This window comes from Geotrypetes seraphini, chromosome 4 (genome assembly GCF_902459505.1).
Source record: "Geotrypetes seraphini chromosome 4, aGeoSer1.1, whole genome shotgun sequence".
Lineage (NCBI taxonomy): Eukaryota > Metazoa > Chordata > Amphibia > Gymnophiona > Dermophiidae > Geotrypetes > Geotrypetes seraphini.
The window spans coordinates 11376624-11390882 of record NC_047087.1 but is presented as its reverse complement, the minus strand read 5'-3'; the positions used below and the strand labels follow the sequence as shown (position 1 = coordinate 11390882).

The 14259-nt window shown below is 44.1% G+C and overlaps 1 protein-coding gene across 1 annotated transcript in view; it reads left to right on the top strand.

Moving 5' to 3' along the window:
• Window positions 1-376: 376 nt before the first annotated feature.
• ZNF469 (zinc finger protein 469) overlaps window positions 377-14259 on the top strand; it is a 268245-nt gene continuing 254362 nt past the window's right edge. The window contains exon 1 of the mRNA XM_033942261.1: window positions 377-473. The gene's annotated coding sequence lies outside the window, so the exon portion shown is untranslated. The remainder of the gene's footprint in view (window positions 474-14259) is intronic.

The window sequence follows — 14259 nt, the reverse complement described above, 5'->3', positions numbered from 1 at the left end:
GGGTGGTGGACACATGGAACGCGCTCCCGGAGGCTGTAATAGGCCAGAGCACGCTACAGGGGTTCAAGGAAGGTCTAGATAAGTTCCTAAAAGATAAGGGGATTGAGGGGTACAGAAAGAAGTAGAGGTAGGTTATAGGATTAGACAGAAACCACTTCACAGGTCGCGGACCTGATGGGCCGCCGCGGGAGCGGGCCGCTGGGCGCGATGGACCTCTGGTCTGACCCAGTGGAGGCAACTTCTTATGTTCTTATGTTCTTAAGTGAAATATAAGCAGACAAGATTTTGGCAAGAATTCCATTGCATTATTTTGCGTGAGAATAATTTAATTTCTATTGTGTCTTCTAGGGTCAAAGTGACAGATGTCTCAGCCAGCCAGACCCAGGGGACGGAGTGAGCCTTAGCTCCTATACATGTTCTTATCAAAGAGGAGGGAATGGTCACTGTGAACCTGGAGCAGTAGGTGACCAGTGGTGAGTCCTCATCTTATCCCTTCCACTGTATCAGCTGTTTGCCTGTGTCTGTGCGGGAAACATTACAGTTCACAGGGCCACATTTAAAATCAAATGTATTGAGTGTGATGTAGTGTATATTCTGTGACAACAGGAATTTATAGTCCTTTCAAAAGATCTGCAATTCAAATAGCTGACATTGTCTGCAGCGACCTGTATCTGGGTAGGAACTGACCCTATCTTGATAAGGGTCACTCATCAGGGCTAAAGTATCAAAGTGCAAAGTGTCAGCAAAATTGTGTTCAAAACCACAATGAAATCTAAAATGTGTTATCTAATTAGGGGGAAAAACCCTTAAATGCCCCGTGCCCAAAGCTCATTGCTTGATTCAAGGGCACCCGGGGACAAAGGGTATTATCATTGCTCTAAAAACCCCTCCTAATTAGGTGTAGCGCAAAAAAATTTTTTTTTTCTTTTTTTATATTACATATTCAATACACTTGCTTAATAGCTCATGGTCCGAGTTTCAAAGGACCAAACTCTTTTTTCTAAAGAACAACTTGTCAATGTCTCATTCAAAAACCGTAGAGCCAGCTATGGGCCAAAAACCAACTTAACTCAAAACCTGCAAAAACTGATGTAAAGTCACTTATCTTTAAATCCCAGCGGTGGCCGTGACCGTTTCACCGACAGGCTTCCTCAGGGGATTCTTTGATGTTTAGTAGTCCACGTTAAATGCTGACGATTCCAAACACTTAACGGCATGTGGACAAAAAGATGTTTTTCAAAACATTGCGTGAAGAAAAAGAAAACCCCATCAGACTTCATTTAAAATTTAAAAGATAAACAATGGACAAGCGCAAAGTCTAACTTCAGAATGCGATTACCCACAAAAGATGTTTGCTCCATTCGTGCAACATATCGCAGAAACAGAATTGCTGTCCGTCTGTCTCTGTCAGCGTGTGCTCTGTGAATGCGCTCAATTTGAATTTTCAACCACAACGCTGAGTGCATAATTAAGCAGCAGCGTCATCACAAGGTACGATCCCTTGGAGCAACCTTGGAGCTGACGTCAAACTCTGACGTATCAATCTTGTATTTCTCATTGGCTTTCAAACTTCCATTCACAAAATTGCACTGTGTCAGAACTAGAGGTCTGCACGGGATTGGGGATCAGTCCCGTGGGAGTCCCCCCCTAACCCACGGGACTCCCACAGGAACCCCCCTCTAGCCAACGGGACTCCCACGGGGATGGAAGGCTTTGGAAGCAGGGTTCATCCATATAATATAATGGACACGTCAGCCTTAGTAAAAGAGGGGGTTTATAAGTTAATTACCTGAACAGAAAACAAAAAAAGGGTTCCACCAAAGAGATTCCACAAGGAAAACAGCAGCGCAAACACAAAAGAAACTGTGGAATTGATGATCCTGTCAGAAGTAATTGCTGCTTTTTATGGGGACAGGCGGGGATGGAGGTAATTCCTTGCGGGGATGGGTGGAGACAGAGAGGATCCTGACGGGGACGGGTGGGGACAGAGAGGATCCTGGTGGGGACGGAGAGGATCCTGGTGGGGACGGAGAGGATCCTGACGGGGACAGGTGGGGATGGAGAGGATCCTGGTGGGGACGGGTGGGGACGGAGAGGATCCTGACGGGGACAGGTGGGGACGGAGAGGATCCTGGTGAGGACGGGTGTGGACGGAGAGACTCCTGACGGGGATGGGCGAGGATGGGTGGGATTTCTGTCCCCACGCAACTCTCTAGTCAGAATCTGACCTGTCAACCTTGTGTTTACTATTGGTTTACAAACCCCCCATTCATAAAATTACAATGTTTGTTTAACTACACACTTATCATTGTGATTTTTAAGGTGTAAGATCTCCTAGATGAAATACTGCGTAGAAAATGAACATTCCTTATTTATCACATAATCACCCTAGAGAATTTGAGCGCTGTGAAGTGTAGTTAGTCTACCTTTAAAACTGTATATACTGCGTGAGGATGTTTAAATTCAAAGGAATGGAGGGAAGATCAATATTCAAATGTTATAGTGATTTACAAAAAAACTTTCCACTCAATTGCCTGGTTTAGCCCTGTAGGTTCCAAAGCCCCCAGCTTAAAAATCCCCTGTTGTTCCCTACGGAGCAAGATCCTGCCGCTGTCGCCTCCCCTTCTGGATTTACAGATCCTATCAATCACCAAGCACCGGAGTTGCCCAAAACAACAGTGCTGTACCAATGGTGCCTCTATTCTCTGCTTCTTATAAGACTGGCGTTCATTTAGGCGCAACGTCAATGATCTTGTCGTCTAACAAATAACACGTATAACAAATAACAGGGGCATTCTATAATGTAGATCACAAAATCCCTGTTGCAATTGCTGAACTGCTTCAAAGTGTAAACCGATTGATCTGCAGGATTAATGAACCATTTGGTCTCTAACGTGATTGCACAGCTCTTGCATGTGCCTTTGGCATCTGGAATGGTGGCCTTCTTATTTGACTTTTCGGGGAAATCCGGACGCCTGGTAACCCTAGCCCTGCCCCCGCAAATCTCCTCTCTTCTTCCCCGACAAGCTCCGGCCGCGTCTGGAGGGTCTGGAGCATGTGCGGATAGGTGTGACATCTGCCCATGCTCAAGAGGCCCTCTAGATGCGGCTGGAGCTCATCAGGGCTTTCTAAAACCCGGACAAACTTCTAAATCCTTTGTCTTACTTTTATACACTTTTAAATTAGTGAAAATATAAGCGTAATAGGGTGGTCTGTATTCTGTTACAACAACATCATTCACATGCTCTAACAAATGGAGGAAGAACCTCAGGTCCCAGTTTGCTGCCAGCTATTTAACTCATCTTGCAAACATAAACGGGACAATCCTCATTGGTTAAAACCTCCACCTCCCAGTTAATGTTTTAGATTTAATTTCCTATCGTCTGTTTTATATTGTTGCTTTTGTCTTGGTTCTAGACAATTTTTGAGTAAAAAATACTCAAACAGTAAGAGTACTTAGCTTTTTCACGCTAGAGCGCCAGTCAGCTGTCCGTTGCCAACGAAGGCTGCCCGCGTTTCGCTTTTACTGCGTCAGAGCTGTGAACAGAGAAAAAAGCTGCCGACTAAAAAATTTGGCTGTTTTTTGTCCGATGCCCTGACGCAGTAACGGACAAAGAGCCAGGGAGAAGGTCGGAATTAAAAAGGAGGCTCAACAAGATAAAAAGCTTATTTACTAATTAGAAAGTGGGAGCAAACCTATAGCACTTAGACTCAAAAGTGACTTTCCCAGTGATTGAGGCACAGGGAGATGAAGTGACGCCCAGGCACTGCTCCCTCTAAGGCAGGGATGTCAAAGCCCCTCCTCGAGGGCCGCAATCCAGTTGGGTTTTCAGGATTTCCCCCATGAATATGCATTGAAAGCAGTGCATGCAAATAGATCTCATGCATATTCATGGGGGAAATCCTGAAAACCCGACTGGACTGCGGCCCTCGAGGAGGGACTTTGACGCCCCTGCTCTAAGGATTGGCCAGGTGCATGCAACCAGTTCTAACGGATTGATTTTGTGTGTGTGTGAGCATCAAGGTCTAAAAACCAGATTTGTAAGCATTTTTGTGAGCGACCGTGTAACATCTTTGACCAACTCTCCTAGAATGGATGAATAATGGCTTATGCCCTCCACTTAACGAGAACATATCTCCCAGGGTCACCCAGAGAGTCGGTGACTGAGGCATAGGGAGGAAAAGTGACTCCTGGGGTTTCATATAGAGAATCTAGTGACTGTCACAGGCTCAGACATAGGAAGTAGAGAAGAGTAACTCGCAGGGGGGGGGGGGGGGTCTGTGGCCATAGTGGACCATGTCCATTTTCTCCTGGGTTGCAGTTCCTTGCTCTGACCACCAGTTTCCTGCTCCTCTTTGTCAATTGGCCTCAGTGATTGAGGTTCTGGCGTTTACAGACTATCTGAATATACTCTCATTGCTATTTTCTGTTTTTTATTACTCCCTGTACAGCTAAATAAAAAATGTATTTCTTTTCTCCCCCATGGATCTGGGAAGATTACATTCACATTTGCTTCGCAAAACTCAATTTCAATTAAGAAAGCAGCTTCAATTTATTTTCTGTCATCAGCTTCGAGCAACAGAATTATGCAAAAGGCAGTAAATAACGTTTGCTGGATTAATTTGTTCCCTGTCTTCTTTTCTACTGAAAGGCTTCCCTAATTAACAAATGCAGTTCAGCTTCTCTTGCTTGTCTCTATGGGCATGTGTGCGTGTGCATTCCATCCCCACATGAGTCTAAGTTTTTACTTACTTGCATGCAGCCCTCTATTTATTGCCCTCTGTTTCCTCTTGTGGTTTTTGGGATGGTCTTCACTCTTCAATCGATGAGTATTCCAAGCCTCATTGTGGTTTTCCAGTTGCCTCTCTGGGCATTCCAAGCCTCATTGTGAAGATCTAATTGCCTCTCAGTGAGTGCATTCAGAGCTTCATTCTGGATTCACCAGAAATCTAACTATGCTTCCATGGAAATCCCATGGCAACTTCTTCCATCCCCATGGGAATCCTGTGGCAAGTTCTTCCGTACCTGTGGGAATCCCTTGGGTTTCTCAGGATTCCCACAATCCCCATTCATGTGCAGCTCTTTACTTTGACGACTGACACCATTTATGCAGACTTTCAGACTGGTACTCTGGGATCTTATGATGCTGTGCCTGTTGCCTTTTACACAGTTTTCAATGGTACATCTGTTGCTTCTGGGCACATTAACCCAATCTCTTTACAACCCTCTTTCCCTATTCATAGAAAGCAGGTAGTCCGGGATCTGGTTGCAACATTACACATGTGAACTAATTCTGGGACAGACGCAACCTTAGGATGCAAGAAATGACTATAGTCCGCACTAGAACAGCATCAAAATCAGGAGAGGTGAACATTAGATGTTGGTAACCTACTGTTTGAAGAGGGGCAGTTCCTTAATAATCCTTTCTCCTGAAATACATGTAATGCATTTTACAGGTGTGTGTACACATAAGCAGAGTCTAGGCAGAGCAAGGATGGGACTCACAGCTGTAAATTCTAAAAATGGTGCTTTGATGTGGCTAGACGTTAGGACTTTCCAAAACCCGGACAAACTGCCAGGTTTTGGAAAGTTCATCCAGGCACCGAGACAGTCCTCTAAAAAGAGGACATGTCCAGGTGTTTCCAGACATCTGGTAGCCCTAACCAGGAAGAATCTGGAATGAGGAAGTCTCGGAATAATACTGGATGGCCACCTGTCCCTCTCTTCCCATGTCTCACAGGTAGTTTCCACATCTTTTTACTACCTACGCCAACTGCGAAGGATCAATCCCTTCCTCCCAGAAACAGACTTAGCCCAGCTGCTCTATGCTAGACTACTGCAACTCCCTATTCAATGGAATCAATGCAAGAGACCTAAAACGCCTTCAAAAAGTCCAACATTCAGCAATTTGGCTCCTATACAACTTCGGCTTCCGTGACCCCATTACTCCAGCGCTTCGTGCAGCCCACTGGTTACCAGTCAAAAAGTGCTGTATCTTCAAAGCCCTGGTTATGACCCACAAAAGATTTCACCAAAAAACCCTGCCTACGTAGCATCCAAGCTGTGCCCATATACCCCTCACCACCTCTCCGCTCCAAAACATAACAAAGTCTCAGCATTCCCACAGGGAGATCCCTCCGGACGAGCACGGCGCATAAACGCTCCTACAGCCATTTCCTCCCTCAGCTATGGAACCAGTTACCCACACAGATAAGGTCACTAATGTCCTTCCGTAGAGCAATAAAGACCTTCCTCTTCCAACAATTTACTCTCCAATTACTCTTTGCTAGGACTAGGCTGGACTCTCCAATAGTTCTGTAACTAAATGTAACCTACTTGTTTTCATGACTATTCTGTTCTTAAATTGATTGTGAATGTCTAATTGTAACCCGTTCTGAGCTTCTGGGAAAACGAGATAAAAATTTAAATAAATAAGGAACCAGCTCTCTGCCACAATCCTAATAAAATGCACAAAATCACTAGAAGCCAACACGTTGCCCTTTCAGGTTTTCCTAATTTAAAAATCAATCTCACAGCAGAAGTTTACAAAAGCAGTACGCTCCTCTTGAATGAGACGAACGGCTTTCAATTATCCAGTTGTGGCAACGACTCTACAACTGTCTTCCCAATGAAGACTGAACAGATTGTCATCTACCTGTTAAAGACACATGTTTCAGATAATTCATTTATCTGACACTCAGACGTTAATTTACTGGCAAATTCTATATAGTCCTCCTAAAGTTAGGTGCCTATAGCATTGATTAATAGGCCTCATCGATGACAATAATTGCCCTTTAACACCTCATAATTGGCTTTATGGTTTAATTTTAGCTAATATACTGCCCTTCCTTAGGCAATAGCAGGGTGGTTGACAAAATTAAAATAGAAAGGAACACCATATCCAGTCAACCCTTGGTTTGCGAGCATAATTCGTTCCAGAAGCATACTTGTAATCCAAAGCCCTCGTATAACATAGCTATTGTATGTATTCCTTTCATATGCACTATCTGTACTACTTTCTTTTATGTTTGGATGATTATTAGGCTGACTGTCCTGGTACATTAGAAGAGCATTTCTTATCATTTATTTTATATCCTTCTCATTGTTTATCGTCATTTCATCCCTTCCTTGTTTATGCATTTGCCTATATATGACAATTATTTTATTATGGATACACTACACATTTGTTAATGATCTTGTTATTCTGTGTTCCTTGTTGGAACACCCATATTGTTGGCTTTGTAGTCTATAACTATAAAACTCAATAAAACTTTTTGAACAGAAAAAAAAAGCAGATTTCCCCATAAGAAATAATGGAAACTCGGACAATTCGTTCCACAACCCAAAAACTTTAATACAAAATGCTATACGTACTTGTATTGCAAGACCTCGCTCGTTTAGAACAGTCACTACACTTCCACAGCGTCAGAGAGAGAAGAACCATCGGCTTAGTTGTGATGACGTGACACGTGTATACTGTATGCGCTCGTATTGCAAGACCTCGCTCGTTTAGAACAGACATTACTCTCTTACAGCGTCAGAGAGAGAAGAACCATCGGCTCAGTTGTGATGACATGACGCGTGTATACTGGATGTACATGGATTGGAAGACATTGCTTGTATATCAAGTTAAAGTTTAGTAAAATGTTTTGCTTGTCATGCAAACCAAGTTACTGGCAATCCAAGGTTTTACTGTACTTAAAAAAGGCAAAGGATAGCACAGAATGAAAAAAAAAAAAGAATTGAAAGGTGCCCAACTCAAAAAACACGATTGTATAAAAAGTAGGTGCCTAGTTCAAAGCGCCTACCTAAAAGTGGGTGTGGTTAGGGGGCGGATCACGGGTGCGTTTTCAAGTTAGGCACCTCTTTGTCAAGTTGCCTCACTTAGCCAAAAAATCCCTGGCATAAATAGGATGCGCTTAGTGACGCCTAAGCGTGGTTCTAGAAAGTGCATCTAACTTAGAGAGTCACGCCTTACAGCCAAATTCTGTACATGACATGCTGGTTAGGTGCCACCTAACTGTCCAATCAGGGAGTACTTTTTTTTAAAAAAATTGAAGGCTCCATTCTCATGCTTACGAAGGTGCACAGAGACATCCCACCCTCCCTTGCCCTTCCCCAGCACCTCCCTGTTTACAGACCTTAGCACCACTCTCTAGGGTTTCTTATCCCATGTCCTGCTTTTGGCTCTGGAAGGTATGATCCCCTGCCAAGAGTCACTTGTCTAGAAAGAGAAAGCCCCAATGTCACTCATGTCTTCATTGCTAGTAAACTAATATCAGTGTTTTGGAGATTCCAGTGGTGGTCTGGAATTAAATATGCTTTGGAAGAATTTGAAAGATAAGTTGTTTTATGACTTCATCTGACAGGGGCCTATGTTTATACATAAACATAGTGAGGGAATTTCAAAAATTGTTGAGATGCTGAAAATTGTTCTTTAAACCAACAAAAGAAAAAGGACTTTGACTGACACTTTTATCAGCGTGGAAATTGAACAACAACATTTTTCCAGGAAGAGTCTTTGGAACATTTCAACAGTGTGATTAGATTTCTCTGTGTTAGAAGGCTGCCAAAATGTGCTCTTTCTTTGCAGTTGGAGGAAGACCGTTCGGGGCCTCTGCTCCAGAAATGCGCCAATCAAATCAGAATAGGGCGGTGGTCTAATCTGAGAAAGTGGCCCAATAGAACTGAAGCTTAAGCTTTTGGAAGGAATTGTAAAACCTGAGGTAAGGGCAGAGATGTGTCCCTTCCTCCCTGGAGGTAGGCCAGAAAGGAATTTGAAGAACCGCAGAAAGCGGGGCCTGTCTGAGCCTTGGCTTTCTACTAAAGGATTATGGAGAAGAAAAAAAAAGAAGCACTGAAGTTGCCGATCCAGAGATGTCCCCTGGGACATTTTACGAGGAACGAAGCCTGTTCCCAAAAGACTGAATTAGTAAGGGGTTACCAGTCGGATCCACTGCTGCCCTCTGAGGCACAGTAGAGCTGGGGTTTTATTAGTTCACCTGGGTAGTTGCTTCGCTTGGTCCCAGGATTAAAGCTACCCCCATTCATAAACAGTTATGTGTTGGTTTGGAACTGGAACCAGCAAGCACCAGGAGGCCTGAGACAACATAGTAACATAGTAACATAGTAGATGACGGCAGATAAAGACCCGAATGGCCCATCCAGTCTGCCCAACCTGATTCAATTTAAATTTTTTAATTTTTTCTTCTTAGCTATTTCTGGGCAAGAATCCAAAGCTTTACCCGGTACTATGCTTGGGTTCCAACTGCCGAAATCTCTGTTAAGACTTACTCCAGCCCATCTACACCCTCCCAGCCATTGAAGCCCTCCCCAGCCCTTCCTCCACCAAATGGCCATACATAGACGCAGACCGTACAAGTCTGCCCAGTAACTGGCCTAGTTCAATCTTTAATTCCTGCTCTCACTCAATAAGTCAGTTCCGATCCAATTTGTTTAATAATATTCTTTAGTCAGAAGTAAACGGGACACAACAGCAGTGGCAGTTACCTGGGCAAATCCAGAAAGCCCTTTATCTTCTGTTTTAGATATTCCTCCTTGGTAACTCTCATTCCAACAGCTCATCACTTACCATCAGGTTGGTATTCAAAGTAATTGGCACTTACAGACTTTCAGATTAGCACTGCCGGACATCTCGGAGTCCCAGAGTTCCTGAGGCTCTGAAGCGGGTTAGCTGTCAAGCTGGTCCTGTGTGGGGTGAGATTCCCAGGAAGCCATTTGCTGTAAGTGATTCCTGTATGTCCCTCAGCCTCTGGAAGATGTTCAGGGAACTTAAGAATGACAGGTCTCGGGCTCCCAGCTGCAATTACAAAATAAACCCATCTTCTCTCTCATTACCAAGAAGAGGGAGTGTGTGGTCCAGGGGTTCGAGCTACAGCCTTGGCTCGAATCCCACATTGCTCCTTGTGACCCTGGGCAAGTCACTAAAATCCCCATTGCCCCAGGGACAATAGTTAGAGTGGGAGCCCATCGGGACAGTTAGGGAAAAATACTTGAGTACCTGAATAATTTTTAATCCGCATAGAATTGCAGGATTTGCGGAATAGACTGAAGTTTTCAGGTTTAATTCAGTGTTTCATCTTAACCCAGTCCTTGGTTTCAGCTTATCCAGAATTAATATGCATGAGAAAAAATTGTATGCCTAGCCTCTTTGGTATATTGATCTAGCATATTCATTGTGGATATCCTGAGAATTTGACTGGCTGGGTTGAGAAGCACCAGTTTCTAGGCTGGAGGCCTCACCCTCACACGTGTGGTCAGAAGCAGGCAGGCAAAATCAAAGACAGAGATTTGAATTCTGCGTAAGATTAAATACTCTTGAACAGCTCCCTCTAAAACGGATCTCCTCTTGTGATTAAAATACGAGACTCAGGGAACACTCCATGGTTTAATGGGACAGAGTCAACATACACTCACCCAAGGGAAGTCTTGCCTCACAATTTGCTTCTTTTTTGATGGCGTGAATAAACACACAGATAGAGGTTTATTGGTGGTTGAAGTATATCTAGATTTTCAGAAAGCAGCAGGAGATAGACTCCACCTAGGGTCTTATCTACAAACCTGTCCCAGCAAGAGAAACATGAGCCAGAAAGTAGAGGGAACACCAAAGAACTGAGAGCACAGCAGCAGAGAGCGAGAGGAAAGAGGACAACTGGGCTAAAATCTTGTCCACAGGGTCACATGATCTGTTAAAGGAGATAGAAGTTTTCAGCCAACACAAAAGAAGTTGTGGAGGGGCATTTTCGACAGGACGTCTAAGTCAGAGTTTGGACGTTTTGAGAAACACGTCTAGAAAGTCAGTAGTATTGTGTTCAGTTTTGGAGACCGTATCTGGCGAAAGACGTAAGAAGACTTGAGGCGGTCCAGAGGAGGGCGACGAAAATGATAGGAGGCTTGCGCCAGAAGACGTATGAGGAGAGACTGGAAGCCCTGAATATGTATACCCTAGAGGAAAGGAGAGACAGGGGAGATATGATTCAGACGTTCAAATACTTGAAGGGTATTAACGTAGAACAAAATCTTTTCCAGAGAAAGGAAAATGGTAAAACCAGAGGACATAATTTGAGGTTGAGGGGTGGTAGATTCAGGGGCAATGTTAGGAAATTCTACTTTACGGAGAGGGTAGTGGATGCCTGGAATGCGCTTCCGAGAGAGGTGGTGGAGAGTAAAACTGTGACTGAGTTCAAAGAAGCGTGGGATGAACACAGAAGATTTAGAATCAGAAAATAATATTAAATATTGAACTAGGCCAGTTACTGGGCAGACTTGCACGGTCTATGTCTGTATATGTCAGGAAGTTCTGCTTCACTCAGAGAGTGGTTGACACCTGGAATGCCCTCCCAGATGAGATTATTGCGGAATCGACCGTCCTAGGCTTCAAGAGCAAACTAGATGCATATCTCTTTAAGAGAGGCATGTAAGGATATGGTGGACTATAAATTACGACAGGTGTACACCTGGCAGGGCCTCCGCGTGTGCGGATCGCCGGACTTGATGGACCGAAGGTCTGATCCGGAGATGGCATTTCTTATGTTCTTATGTTCTTATGTATATGGCCGTTTCGTGGAGGATGGGCAGGGGAGGGCTTCAATGGCTGGGAGGGTGTAGATGGGCTGGAGTAAGACTTAACAGAGATTTCGGCAGTTGGAACCCAAGCACAGTACAGGGTAAAGCTTTGGATTCTTGCCCAGAAATAGCTAAGAAGAAAAAATTAAAAAAATTTAAATTGAATCAGGTTGGGCAGACTGGATGGACCATTCGGGTCTTTATCTGCCGTCATCTACTATGTTACTATGTAGTAAAAATGTCCATTCTCAAAACTGCCACACATCCAACTTTTTTTTAACTATCTGTATGTTTTATCCCTTAGAACGTCTATCTTTTTTTGACATTCCCAAATATAAAGATGTCCACATGCAAAACGCAGAAAAGCAAGCTGGTTAGATGTGGTGCCCAATGGTCCTACCCTGTCAGAACAGCTTGCCATCAGCTGATCGCAGCAGGGGGAATCCCCATCAGAGATAATGGCTATTGCGGATGGGCAGACTAGATGGGCCATTTGGCCTTTAGCTGCCATCATGTTTCTAGCTGAGCCGGTTTTGGGGATTTCTGCCGACTCAGCTAATGGGGATTACCCCTGCCAGGATCAGCTAAACTGGCAGGGAGATTCCTCCCTCCATAAAGTCCCCACACTACAGCATTTTCTACCTCACTTCGAATTCTACCCCCCCCCCCCCATTAGATCTACCAGAAACCACAACCTGTTTGCATACCCGAAAATCGCTGGCTGCAGATATTGAACCTTCCTGGACAGAACTTTCAAGTTTCAAGCTGGTAGACAGCAATCATGGCTAGGCTATTTCATCGATACCGCTAGGTTGACCTACAGCATCTTCCGGAAAGAACTAAAGACCACTTTGTTTAAGAAATTCTTGTCCTAGCCAGACACTCTCCCGCGAACATAACTTTAACACCTTATCCTGAATTTCTTCCTCACACTAGGTATCCACATTCCCTGTCTGCTAAAATTCCCTCTTCATAATTGTATCCTGATACTCGCTGGGGTCCGACTATTTTCATTGTAAAATAGTTAATTTCTTATAATTTAACCTTTGTATAATTTTCCTTTCAACCACCTTGTATTCATCTACTGTAATTCGCTGATTGAACAGCTCTTCTTCTTTGTGAACAAATGCAAGGAAGTTTTTTTTCACCCAAAGGGTCGTGGACACTTGGAATGCGCTACCGGAGGAAGTGATCAGGCAGAGTACGGTACAAGGATTCAAACAGGGATTGGATGGATTCCTGAGGGATAAAGGGATCGTGGGATACTGAGGGAGGAGCTGGGATTTAACACAAGTATAGGAAGTTAACCAGGTAATGAGTATAAACCAACCTGGTCGTGCATGTGCAAGACCGGAGGGCTAGGATTTCGATAGGAAGGCAGGACTTAAATGGGAAACCAAGGTGGCAAGGGAGCCCCTTCTGATGATTCAGACAAGTCTTGACCTGTTTTGGGCCGCCGCGGGAGCGGACTGCTGGGCAGGATGGACCTGTGGTCTGACCCGGCAGAGGCACTGCTTATGTTCTTATGTTCTTAACCGCCTAGAAGTTGCAAGATTATGGCGGTATAGAAAAATAAAAGTTATTATTATTATTATTAAACATGGGTGACCTGGGCCTACATAGAGTGGTAGGTAAGGCTCTGGTTCCCTTATTGGGCAGACTGGATGGACCATGAGGTCTTTTTCTGCCATCATTTACTATGTGTTATACTGTGCAGCGCAAAACATCAAACGTTTGAGATGCACAAAAGGCGCTTCCAATTTACCTGTCCGTAGAAAGGAACAGCGTTCAATCAGTCTCATCTTAAGAGCCCTAGAAGGCTGCCAAATAGAATTCAAATCAGAAGGACATTGAATTAAACAAATCACTCCCATTAATTCTCATGTAGTGCAACTCTTCAACTCATAACTTCTGCCAGTCCTTTTAGAGAAGTAAACAGCCTTCCATCATCCCAGAGCAGACTGGGCAGTCTCCACATTTCTTGTGGCCGTGATCCACAGATGTCAATTGCTCTCGAGTAGTCCAGACATCCAGTTTGCTCAGATCTAGGCTAAAAGCCCACTTTTTCGAAGCTGCTTTTTAACTCAGCTGTAAAGTACCCATGTCTGTTTAATTATTCCCTCGGTGAGAAATTCCCTAATTCCTATTTGTCCCGTTTGTCTGTTTTGGTTCGATTGTAAGCCCGATCGAGCAGGGATTATGTCTTACATGTTTAATGCACGTCTAGCAGCGTTATAGAAATGATTAGTAGTGGTAGTATCACTTAGTTGACATTGCATTCATAACCCCAAATGGCTCTTATAGCCCCTGGTGCAGCCCCTGGAAGGGGCAAAACATGACCGTGATGGGCTACTGTCCATTTAAGTGTAGTTGAAAGGACTTTCCCATCTCATCTGCTTCTTTTTTTTAGCACTTGCTCAGATGCATGCTGTGGGTTTTGCAATTCATCTCGTTAGCAAAAAGCATGCACTTCCCATACAACATAGAACATAGAAATAGATGGCAGATAAGGGCCACGGCCCATCTAGTCTGCCCACCCCAATGACCCTCCCCTACCTTTCTCTGTGAATAGATCCCACGTGTCTGTCCCATTTGGCCTTAAAATCAGGCACGCTGCTGGCCTCAATAACCTGAAGTGGAAGACTATTCCAGCGATCAACCACCCTTTCAGT